The sequence below is a fragment of the Martes martes genome (assembly GCF_963455335.1).
Source record: "Martes martes genome assembly, chromosome: 6".
NCBI lineage: Eukaryota > Metazoa > Chordata > Mammalia > Carnivora > Mustelidae > Martes > Martes martes.
The window spans coordinates 32626781-32640390 of record NC_137893.1 but is presented as its reverse complement, the minus strand read 5'-3'; positions in this window follow the sequence as shown (position 1 = coordinate 32640390).

The window sequence follows — 13610 nt, the reverse complement described above, 5'->3', positions numbered from 1 at the left end:
TCCGAGACCATGACCTGAGCTGAAAGCAGAGGCTTAACCCACTGAACGACCCAGGTGCCCAAATCTTACATATTTTCAAACTGGTAAATAAAAGCCGTCCGCACGCAGGTGCCCACCCCCAGCCCGGGCCCCCAGCCCCTCTTCAAAGACCTTCATTTCCCAACTCTTCCTGCGGCAACTTAAGTGTTAAACGCCTGCACAGCAAGAGGCCACGAAGGACCCTGCTTCACTGAAGGAACTCATTCTGATTGATAAGCTTCCGAACCAATACCAGTTGTTAAATATGTTGAGTATCATCTCTAACAGAAAGTACGACCAGAGTTGTAGAAGTTTGCAACATAAGGAACAGCCATTTTGTCATTCAAGAACAGTTTCGTATGGTAATCGCATGTGGTTCTGTCCGAGCACACAGGTGTTACAGACATTCAAAGGAAAGAGTGATTGATTGTACCCTGTTGTGTTGAGAAGGCATCTTGACTCCAACTTGGTGGCCTTCACATTTCCGTGGACATTGGAATCACCCGCAAAGCGTGTTAAGACACAGCTTGCAGTAGGGCTGGGTGAGGGCCTGGGAATTCCCATTTCTGACAAACTTCCCAGGTGTTGCTGCTGGTCTTGGAATCACTGAGAGCACAGCAGCTTTCCATTCTCCCTGGGAGGAAGTGTTTCTTTTTTTATTATATAGTTCTTACAAACCAGTAAGGAAAAAGACGAGTCTCTCAACTTAAAAAATTGTCAACATGCTAGATATTGGAAAAACCACCACAGGAAATACAAAGGACAATTAATACAAAAAGTAAAAATCACTAGTTATCAAAGACATGTAAATTAAAGCAATTAATTATCACTTTTGGAGAATCAATAGCCCACATGGGAAAATATTAATAATACTCAATGTTTAAAAAGTTAGAGAGGAATGGATGCTCTCATAAACTGCGAGTGGAATTACAAATTGTTAAAACCTTTCTGAAAGGGAATTTGGCAGCATGTCTCAAAAATCTCTCTAATACTTATACTCTTTGCTCAGATAATTCTACCTCTACAAATTAATGCCAGGGACCTCTTCAGAGCTGTACATTAAGATTTACACATGAATGTTTATCAAAGCATTATTTATAATAAAAATTAAGAGTAACCAACCTAAATATTTAACACATAAGATCCACAGGGTAGAATAGTATAAATCATTCAGAAAAAATTCTTAAAGGTTATTCTTAAATGGAAAAAAAAATGAATAAAGCTGGAAATAGAGCTATACATAGAGCAAAGCTCCAATTTATGCATAAGCTTTCACACATGCAGTGCCTATAGACATAGATATTTGGAAGAAATAGTGGAAGTGATTAGAATTGAAATGTTAACCACTGTTAACTCTGGCTGATGAGATTACAGAGAATTTTTCCTTTTCTTATACATTTCTTCATTTTCCAAATCCTTCCATGATGAACTTTGTAAGGATTGGTAAACTGGCCCCATGGCTCCAAAGGTTCATTGGTGTTGGAAGAGTAAATTGTTAAAATTTTCTGGTTAAGTTGTTCTTGCTCTTTGAGCTGGTGCTTGTGCTTATAGGAATATAGCCTGTTCAAATAAACAGATAAAATATGTAATACCTACAAAATTTCATGAATCGGGAAAGCTCCTCATAGCAGTATTTATACTAAAACTTACCACCTTTACCAAATATTCATTAGCTAAGGAAGGATTAAATACATTGTGGTTTATCTATAACCAAGAATTCTAAGCAGCCATTTAAAAGAAGATGCTGTTGAGGATTAATGCCCTGGAAAAAATGGCCATTGTGTAATGTTAAGTGAAAAAAAGCAAATATATAAGCAAATATATGCACAATGTGATCCCACTTAAAAAAATCAAATAATTATGCAAAGAGAAAGACTGGAAGAGGTACACCCCCATGATAACAGCGTTCATCTTATTGTAGATAATTTTTATTTTTATATATATTGTTCCAGTAGTCTTATAAATTTTAAATAAACACATAACATTTCTAAAAGAGTATGAAAGGAGTATTCTAAAGGAGTATTAAAACAGAAGACTGCCAGCTTTTTCAATATCAAAGCTCCTTTTCTAAGATTGCAATTATTCTCCCAGCCATTTGTGCTGCTATTTTTTATCCACCGTTTAAAATGCAGAAGTTCAATTAAAAAAAAAAAAAAAAGATGATTCATTTGGAAATTTTTAAAAAATGGCTAAAATGATTTTTTTAAAGATTTTATTTATTTATTTATTTGACAGACAGAGAATACAAGTAGGCAGAGAGGCAGACAGAGAGAGAGGGGGAAGCAGGCTCTCCGCCAAGCAGAGAGCCTGACGTGGGGCTCGATCCCAGGACCCTGAGATCACAACCGGAGCTGAAGGCAGAGGCTCAACCCACTGAGCCACCCAGGTGCCCCAAGATGATTTTTAAAAAGAAGTTCTTTTTTATCTGATTGGAAAATAGTAGTCTAAGCATCACTTTCCCAGAATAGAGACCTTCTGCAAAGCTTCTGGAGGACAGAAGTTTCCTGGCTTCAGTCACTAGTTCTGGCCAGAAGTTCAGAGACTCAAAGCCATTGAACGTACCTAAGAGATTCACACCTTAGGTGTAGATCGGCACATCCCTTCTTGCACTCACTCTGGAAAGCAGCAGTCAATAAACACTAAATGGGAGTTTAGCTGGGAGCCGAATGGGAAGTACAGAGCCCGTAACAGCCTGCCACAAGGTGACCAGCTGGTGCCCATCTCTTCCTTTAGTGAGCTGCCGTCATGAATCTGGCTGTCCTGGACTCCTGTCTCAGATGAACCCAGAGATAGGCACTTGGCCCAAAACCAGGCCAATCAAGCTCTCCTCCCTTAGGGCATCCCATGATTGACACTGGGCATTTGACGGAATGGCCTAAACTCTCCATGAGTTCCTACTATTGAATCCCCTGGAATGGTTCTCATTCTTCAACTGAGTCCTAGTTATTTAACCTTCCCTTCAGTTCCGGAAGTTACCCAATTTCCTTCAAATATAGTCCTTGTATTTATTTATTTATTTGCTTGTTTGTTTGTTTATAGAGAGGGGGAGAAAGTGTATGAGTTGGGGGAGGTGGGGGCAGAGGGAGATGGAGAGAATCTCAAGCAGACTCCATGCCCAGCACATAGCCCAGAGTGGGGCTCTATCCCTCAACCCTGAGATTGTGACCTAAGCTTAAATCAAGAGTCGGACACTTACCTGACTGAGGCACCCAGGCGCCCCTAAATTCCTTGTTTGTAATTGTCAGTGAACATTTCCATAAATTACTATGCAATGTGTAGCCGAAACTCAAATTGTGTAGAGAAGGCAGAGTGGGTTAGGAGAGGAAAGAGCAAAGGCTCTGGTGAAATCTGGTCAGCGGTGTCACCCACGTCTAAGAAAGCACAATGAAGTAGGCCTGGTTACACCCCCTTGAGGGACATCGTGAGAATGGGCTTCTGACTCAGTCCTGTACTGAGGCTTTGGCCATATCGATCTACTTCCTTTCCCTCAGAAGAGCTGGGCGGCTTCAAGTCTTACTGTGGTCTTGGTAAAGGCTCTCCCTCTGCTGGGAGTATTACCATCACCACCACCACCCTTCAACTACCGAAGTCCTAATTGTCTTTTAAGAACTTAGCTCGATATCATTCTTTAGAGAAATCTGTGTTACAGAGACAAAGCAGGTCTCCCAAACTTCTTAGAAGCATTAATAGTAATTATAATTCAATTATTGACTTTAGAGTGAGGTATTCAATGTTTGTCCAGTCTGCAATAATATATATCCCATGACTGTACAGAACCATGGTTTTCTCATATATCCTGGTGTCATATCCATTAACATCTATCTGGTTCCTAGCAAAAAAAAGCCATGTGTCTGATAGGTAGTCAGGTATTCTTTGAAGGAAAAAATGATCTGATGAGATAGGGTATATGAAAACTTGGGAAAAAATAATACAAGAGGATGAAAACATGGGGTACAGGAGAGTTCCACACTCCAAAATGAGTACATTTGTGTGACTTACTTTCCCAATATTACATTTTCTGTATGTCACTGTAGGTCACTGAATGCCAGCAAACTTAATTGCTTTTCCTTCTGAGGAGTGATCTGGAAGAGGATAGTTTCAAAAGTGCAGCCTGAAAGGCGGTAGTGTCTCAGAGGGTCATTAGTAGAATCTCAGTGTAGCTTCAGCAACCCCACCCACCCCAAAGACACTCCAAATAACACAAGGTCATATTTAAAACAGTTTTTTCTAGGGGGCCCCTGGGTGACTCAGTCAGTTAAGTGTCAGGCTCTTGGTTTCAGCTCAAATCATGATCTCAGGGTTGAGAGGTCGGGGCTCCCCAGTCAGCTGGGAGTCTGTTTGAGATTCTCTCCCTCTGCTCCTCCCCCCTGCCTGAGTGCATGCTCGCTCGCTCTCAATTAAATAAACACATCTTTAAACAAACAAACAAAACAGTTCTTCTAAGCAAAGGCAGCCTTAAGGTGAGTGGCTCTCCCTGCAGCAAGATTTCCACCCCAAACCCCTCTTACATAGACTCTGGAGATGGCACTCTTGTTGAGGCTTAGTCCAATTCCTCTTCAGCTTCAGACCAGTGGACAGGAAACAGGTGCCGTGGCAGCTAGTGACCTGACCCAAAGGATAATAGGGAATTGGTGTTTGTACTGGAGAGTGAGGAGAAAGAGGACTGGGCATTATCACCTGAACTACAAGAGAATTATGTTAACAAACCCAGTGTAAGAACAAAGAACAGTTTCCAGAAGAAACAGAATCATCAAAGATGTACCTTGCACGATGGTCATGTGTTCTGTGCTGTTTTAGATCCGCCACTAGGAAGGTAATAGCAATATTTGTCCTTGCAACAAAGATACAATTTTACAATTATTTTCATGGTAAAAACAGCATCTTTCTCTCCCAACTGTCTCTGAGGCCTTCGTTTACAAGCTCTGGGAGGGGAGTTTGAAATAATATGAAAGTTGTGGGTGAGAAAAAATAAGCAAAAGCATTCCTTTGAAATGTTCTTAATAAATTTTTAAATTAATTTCCAGGCTGATAGGTCTCAGGAATCAATTTAAACTATTTAACTCACCATGCAAGAATGAAATTATTTAAAAAAAAAAAAAAAGAGGCAAGCTGAAAAATTTCGAAGGCTATGTGCAGAAAGCCTTCAGCAGACAGCAGGAAGGAAAAGGGCAGGCTTATAATGGGATTAGGAGGGTTTTTTTCCTCTTGGAAAAGTGCTCACTGACGAGTACTAAGAGGTCCAATTAAAAACCCCATTATACTCTTATGAATAGTTGAGATTTCAAAAACTCATCCTAAGATAAGAGTTCTAACCAGCTGATACTAGCTGATCCTAACCTGGTTGAGAGGTTTTAGTTTTTTGTCTTTGAAAGTCATATCTTTGAGTTCTATCTATACAGAAGTTTACATTGTAGGTGCTAGACTATCTCTCTTCCCTTCAAAATGTATCTGTTCCAGGATTTTCTACATACATACAAATAAACACCAGCTCTGTATTTCCTATTACTCCTTCAAGAGAAAGAAAAGTATCCTCATCCTATCATAGCTTTGGTCTCTCAGACGGAGCAAAACAGAGTAGATGCATGGGAGAAATCTAAATTTTTCAGGCAGTTGATAAAGTCTTGACATGCTTTATGCAAATGTAAACCAATGCCAAATGTTCTCTTTGGGCATACACCTGAATACAGGGGTAGAAACTCTTTCATGTCCAATCTCTGCATTTCTAGCTGTAGTGATGGTGAAAGTGTAAGTTCAATAAATATTTGGGCTATTTAAAGAGAGTAATGTTCCTCCCAGTGGTGTCTTGTTTTTATAATTCATATTCCTTGGATTGGGAAATTAAGAGCCAAGCATTTCTTCTAGCCTAGGTTTCTTTTTGATTCAGTTCAACTCAATTCAGTTCAATTCAATTCCACCTTGCAAGTACTTACTAACTCTTTCCCTCTTCAGAACTGGATTCGTGCATGTTAAATAAGCCCAAGAACCTGCCTGCTTCATTCCTTTACTCATCTACTCTTCATTTAGTAGCAAAGATGTAAAGCATTCATCTCACTGACCATAGAGATCTCTCTGTTTTTCTCTGTATCTCTCCCTCTATGTTATTATATTATATTCACATACTTTTCTATTTATCTGTCTAAATACCTATTAAATATAGAATCTAAATAAATATCTTTCTATCCATCTCTTTTAGGAGGACTTTACGAAGTATTTTTAGAGGAAAGTTAGGAAAATAAATTTTACCTATATAGTTCCTTACCCTACCTACGTAGGCTTACACACTCATTCACTCACACCCACATGCACACTCACACACATTCTTTTTTCCTTATTTGAATCAGTCACCACAGCTGCCAGTGCCTCAGGGGTTTTAAACATCAATCAGTTTCACAGCTGGAGGCAGAGTGATCTACAGCAATAAAGCTTTAAGTGCTTCCTTTTCTGATATAATTTGATTCTTCCATTAGAGCACTCTTTTCTCCCTTCCTTCCTTCCTTCCTTTCTTTCTTTCTTTCTTCCTTTCTTCCTTTCAACTAGAGCAAATGTTCTCTGTCCATACCAGGGCAAATAAACAGTTGCCTTAAAGAAGCAGAAGGTATTACCCACCAGTTAGAACGCTAGGTGGAGAAAATCAATCCAATACCCCTTAGTTCTCCGCTGCTGAGTTTCTCACCCTCGTATCTAGGAGATTTGCCACACTCCTACTTCCTCAGGGCTGCTGGTGACCTTGGTTCTGCTGGTCTGGGAGTGAATTCTGGTAGTTAACAGTAGAACAAATAACAGTGGCTTTGTTGAATATATTCTTGGGTTTCTAATCCTGTAGAATTCAATGAAAAATACAGAAAGGTGTTATGAAAATCACTGTCCTATGTCCCGCCCCCCCATAGGACCCAAAATGCTTAAGTTTCCAAGTTTCTCCACCAGCTAGAAAGCAAAGCTTGGATCACCAATTTTAGATGATCTTAAAGATGATCTATTTCTATCTTTACCAATGTCTCTCTGATAAGCTCACTGTAGTCGTTACTCTTTAGTTTTGTAGGTGGTTGGGTTTTTTTTGTTTTTTGGTTTTTTTTTTAGTTTTTTTATTTGCTATACGTATGAGAGAGAGAGAGACAGATGGGAGGGGAAGGGCAGGCACAGAGAGACGGAGACTCCCCACTGAGCAGGGAGCCCCATGCAGGGCTCCATACCCGTACCCTGGGATCATGACCTGAGCAGAAGGCAGAGCTTCAGCCCACTGAGTCACCCAGGCACCCCGTTTTGTAGGTTGTTTTTTTTTTAATTGTAAAATGTACGAGAAAGGGTCAAAAACAGTCTGAATGCCACCAAACTTTGACAATGATAGTTGCAAAGAATTAGTTGTTGTCGTTAAGCTTGTGCATTCAAAGATTAATCGTCAGAGTGGGTCAGAATCCAGCTATCGAACATGACTTTGTGATTTCGTTCCTATCTAAGAAGACTGATTGGAATATTCGGTTTTGTTTTGCGGTTTTTTTTTTCCCAAAAAAGACAGAATTTTGGCAACAAAAACCCCGATTATTTTTAACAAAACGAGCAATCGCTTCTCAACTGGAAGCCTGCTAGCCCCGTCCGGCTGCTGCCGCCAGCACTCCTTTCTAGCTGTAATGCTGGCCACTGCCCTTCTCCTGGCTCTACAAAGTTTCTCTCTTGCTATATTTTCAGATTGATCATCCCTTAGAAATCGTTAGGCGAATCTTCATTCAGGCAGTCTATTCGATAGTTAGAAAGCATGAATCTACAAAGCCAGTGTATACCAAACTTCATCGTTGATGGAATCGGAAAACATGCACACTAACACGTCCTCAGACCTCCTTAACCCTGTACTACCCCAGCTCCCCACTTTTTAAAAAAAATATTTTATTTATTTATTTAACAGAGAGTGAGAGGTCACAAGCAGGCAGAGGCTGGCAGAGAGAGGGGGAAAGCAGGCTCCCTGCTGAGCAGAGAGCCCGATGCGGGCTTGATCCCAGGACCCTGAGATCATGACCTGAGCTGAAGGCAGAGGCTTAACCCACTGAGCCACCCAGGTGCCCCCAGCTCCCCACTTTTTACAGGGGAGAAATCCAAAACTCGGGAAACTGAAATTTGGGCCCCAATTTTTCTAAATCCCTTTTGCTATGGACTGAATTGTACCCACAGCACCCCCCCTTATGTTGAAGCCCTAACCCTCCATGTGACTGTATTTGGAGATAAGACCTATAGACAGGTAATTAAGTTTAATTAAGGTCGTAGTGGTGAGACCTAATCTGATAGGCCTGAGGCTTTGTACAAAGAGGAAGAAATACACATTTTTTTCTCTCCACCATGTCAGAACATAGAGAGAAGGTGACCATCAGCAAGCCAGGAAGAACACTCCCAACAGGAACAAATCCTGCTTGAAACCTTGACTTTCCGGCCTTTAGAATGGTGAGAAAATAAATGTCTCTTGTTGAAGCCACAAAGTCTACGGTGTTCTTTTATGGCAGCCCCAGTTAAGACATCTAACTTCCCAATTTTTTTTTAATACTTTATAACTGCATGCTGAGTTCAAATCTATTATAAAAGGTCCAGTTCTACTATGGAACACTGAGTGCAGTATGGAGGGTTCCTGATAAAATGTGTCTACTGGCCAAGCACACCATCAATAATCGTGCCTGCTGCCTGTGTCCGAGCCAGAACAGACACACCAGGAGCTTAGACACCACCTGTTTTTATTGTGTCAAATTTGTCTAGCTTCAATTGCACACAAATGGAGCTAGTTTTCATTTATATTTATTCCCTAAGTGCCTGCTCCTTGGTTTAGTTCTTCCAAGTTGGTGTGATGCCCACTACCTGGTTTTGTTCCTATCTCCTTATCTGCCTTTTCCATCTTCTCTTCCCACTTTATTTTTCTCCTAGAGTGCCACAATAATTTTATCAAAAACTCTATAATCTGTTCTAGAAGTTTATTTTTCTTTATTCAGGACTCGTAAGGGGACTCTTTTTGAATAAATGCCTTTGTCTCTCTTTGAGACAAAGACAATGGCGAGGAGAGAATTGCATCCCCACATGGGCCAGAGTAAAAATTAGTTTTTTCCCAGGTGTTTGTTTTGCAACAATTTTTAGGAAAGCCAATTTATCTCATATTCGAAATTAAATTTTAAGAGATCTATTTAGAATTATAAATAAGTATTCACTAGCAACTCACATATTTTTCTTTTGAGTTTTTAATTGGCTAAGTTATTTTAAGAAAAAAAAAAAAAAAGGAATATATTATACTCAAGTCTTCCTAAAATTGTGCTTCGGTGCCATCTTTCTTTTCCAACCCATTGCATTGAACTTCTCTTAAAGAGGGAAGTAAAACTCCAAAGCCCAGCTTTTGAGGCTCTTCATGACTGAGTCCCTTCCCATCCTCCCAGCCTTGATTCTCCTGGGTCCCTTACAGGTTTCCTTGCCCTTGACAAACTGGTTGACCCCTTGTTTCCCAAAATCACAATGTGCATTTCTATCATTTTCTCACTTTTCCCGAACTGAAATGTCTTCTTCGCTGCCACTCAAATACCTTTTACCCTTTCGCCACCATTAGGTCCCGCGTCCCATGGCTTTCCCCAGACACTTCCACCAACAGGGATTCCTCCTTTCCTGTTCCTTCTCTCCTGTTTAGCCTGGATTGGTCTGTATTTGCTACGTCTATGCTCATCTGTCATAGCATGTATCTTCTGTGTGGAGAGGCCCTGGATCCTTAAGAGTCAATGCTTTCTAACACTCTACTCGAGCACCTGACACGGTGCCATGCACGTTTCAGATGCTCCTTTGATTTGTCAATGGCGATAATGAACTTGTTCTGTCACTATTCTTACTGCCATCGCCCGCTACCTAATGTGCAGGAAGCAATTATCATCAAGCAAGTGGTGAGCCAATGCCTTACATCAGTTCCTGCGTTGTCGCTTGCCTCAACCCTCTGAGGTAGGTCCCCTTTGCTGTTTCACAAACAAAGAAAATGAGGCTTGAGGTGCCAGAGTAGAATGATTATTTCATGACTAAACGGTGGAGAAAGGGGCTAAAACAGGTTTTTGCTTTTTCCCTGTCAGATACGTCACTTAACTTTCACAACCGTCCAGTGACTGGGTTTCATCTCCCAAATGAGAAAATCCAACTCCAAAAGGTTACATGGATTAGTTAAGGTCAGGCAAGGTTTCAGATGTCAGATTCCTCCTGTTTAAGGGTAATAGTCTTCAGTACCTGCTGTAGGGTTTGGGAAAGAAAAATACTATACTGCAATGTAATACTTTTTTCTTTTCTTCTTCTTCTTCTTCTTCTTTTTTTTTTTTTTTACCCAAACTTAAATTATATGCTCCCTTTATTTTTTTAATTTAATTTAATCTTTTCCGTGTTCCAAGATTCATTGTTTATGCACCACATCCAGGGTGTGTCCTCCCTTTAAATAAGAATCGCCAAATGCAGATTGAAGAAGTGATTTATGGATATTTATGAATTAGAAAAAAAAAAAAACCCACTTTAACCAATTAATGGATGTCATTCCAGCGTAATTTGTATGTTGGGAAAATAAACTTCCTGAAGTTTGGGACCATTTCGTGATAATTGATTTTAGGTTGTTACTGTGAGGAAAAACCCGATTCAAATGGCTGGTTCAAGGTATGGCCCAGAGCTTCTGAGCACAGAGCACTTGGCAGAGAGCACGTCTGGAGTCTGCCAAGCAGAGGGATGGGTCTCTTCAGAGAAATACTACATTTTAAAGGAAAGATTTTTTTTCCCCCCTCTTCACAGCATTTTCAAATCTTGGCACTAAAGAGGGGGAAAAAAGGTATGTCTTTTCTTTGAAATACTGGCTTTTTCTGAAAAGACCACCCTCTCCCCAAGCCTTGGAAACTTCAAACAGTCTGACCGAGAAGTCAGAACTCCTCTGGTTGAAGAAGCTGTTATCTTGAAAGCTGCTACAGGCTATAAGCTCTTAGAGGGTCCTGGAGCTCAGAGTCTGTTTGTATTCATTTTTAATAAGCTAAATGAAAAGTGGAAGAGAATTCTGAACATGTGTATAAATGCATACATATGTGTACATCCATAGATGCATAAATTCTTGATTTTTAACATTGTAAGTATATAAAATTTAGTTAAATATGCACTTAGGAAATGACATATTTTTTAAAAAGATATAAACTTCAAATACAGATATAAATTTATTTGAAAAATTGTCATGAGGCTTTTTACTAAATATGTTCTTGTAGCAAATTTCCTGTGAAATTTTAATTGGATTTCATACTTTTTGTCTTATTTTTATGTGCCTCATATTTCACTAGTCTGTAAGAATTTGACACAATTTCCATGTGTTTCTCTTACCTGATATTATAGTTTAAATACATTTTAAGTGCATGAATTAAAGGGCAAAATCCAAAGTCATTGACGAGGGTGAATATTAATTTTAATGCAGCTTCTCTATTTTTGGCACTTCTACTCTGTGAATACTTCCCGTGTCTCCTTGGCCCATCTAATTGTTACCCTAGCTTTCTACATTAAAAAAAGTCCCAAATTAGGCATACACACATGCATGTGTACCTAACTGTCCTATAAATACATTCAGAGAGGAGAATAATGACCAGAGCATTGAACTAACGTCCACGGTGTTTTGTTTTCCTGCAGTTCCTGTAACTCCAGAGGTTCCAAAGTCTTGAAGAAGAGCATAACGTATCTCTGCTTTACGTCCCCTCTATCCACTTTCTGCTCTAGCTGTGGCTCTAGCACCCCAGGTGTAACCAGAAATACCTGGCCTCAGTAGCACCCCCTTCGTTTTTGACCAAGGGCTTCTTTGATGACTTGTGACATGCTGTGTAAACCAACTAACCCATTCTGGCACCTCACATAGGGGTACAAGGAGTCAGCTTCCCATGGAGTTGAACAGGGACCAACGACAAATATGATAAAATAGATAAATACATCCTTTAGGTGAACAAATCAGAGCTGCATCTTATACAATTCAGAGGGTCTCCAGCTAAATGGAGGCCCAGTTCTCTAGGTAGTGACGAACTTAGCCCCACCATGAACTGACTCCTCTTCCTTCTGGGTGTCACATTATGCCACCTGTTCTCAGCTGTGGATGATTTTGCTCTCCCCTCTCAATTCTCAGGGTATTTGGAAATGTCAGGAGAACTTTTTGGTTGTCACAACTTCAGAGGAAAGGCTATGGCATCTGGAGGGTAGAAGGCAGGGATAAATATATCTTACAATATATATATATTGGGTTTACCTATATGATAGGTACCTCTATAATACACAATACCTATATTGTATATACAAAGCTTCTACAACAAAGAATTACCTGGATCCAAATGAAAGGCCCCATTTTTTAGGGAAATCCAGACCAAGACAGAGGTTACTGGGTTCTAGCTATGTTACCTACTACAAAGCATTTTTAATTAAAAATGTGTGTGTGTGTATCAGCTGTCAGCTCAAACTGCTTTCTTAGGCTTGCTTAAATTATTCCACTCCCCTTTTTTTTAAAGATGGTATTTATTTATTTAAGAGAGAGAGTGAGCGTGCACACAGATGAAAGAGAGAGAGAGGGAGTGCACAAGAAGAGGGGAGGGGCAGAGGAAGATGAAGAAGCAGACTCCCCACTGAGTAGGGAGCCGGATGCAGGGCTCCATCCCAGGACCCTGGGATCATGACCTGAGCTGAAGGCAGACCCTTAACTGACTGAGCCACCCAGGTGCCCCTCCATCACCTTTTTAATTCGATGCAAACAGGTCTGCGGGGAGGGGGGAAGTACTAAATTAAAATCTAATGACACTTAAAAACTTAATAAAAAAATGAAACAAAATTGAACGACCCTTGAAAAAAGGAGGCTGAAAATCAGCAATTTATGTTCAACATGAATGGGTTTTACAGTAATTGGTTCTGGGCAGCAATGAGCCAAAGTTTACAGAAAACTTTCCCTGAACCAAGGCTCTTCTTTTTCTAAATGGCAATTCCAACTTTAGTTTTTGAGGGGAACAGTATTTCTTTTTCTCCTCAGTGGACTGTGACTTCTTTGGAGACAGGGTCTTGTTTCACCTGTGAATTAATCAGAACTTTCGGTTTGTCTCTGCCCAGAAAATGTTCAGTTGGTTAGTGAATTTGTGACAGAACCAGGGTTATGGCCTGGTCCCTTGATTCTTAGTGCCCTCCTCTTTCCAAGGACCGTGGATGGTCTGGGCTGTTTAACCCAAGGACGACCAATGAAGAGGAGCAATCATTCCATAGCCATTGTGAAGTAGCATTCTTTGTCATCTCTAAGGATGCATTTCCTGTTTTTCCATCATTTGGGAGTCTTTAAAAGTTCATTTCCATCAGTTTTTGTGTTTAAATATTATCATCAATTCACTCTTGTTTCCCAAGAGTGAAACGTAAGAAAAGTATCTCAAGATCTGCTGTGTTTGTTTCTACTTCTTAGGGTACAAGACAACAAAATGACTTCTCTAAAAGCGTTGGTTCCTTTCAGATATGGGTTAAATCTCTGAAATCCTTAAACTCCTCTACAGCCACAAAATGGCCAAACTAGAAGAAACCATTTTCGAAAGCATTCGGATCTTCCAGTTATACTCCCAACCAGGAGCTTT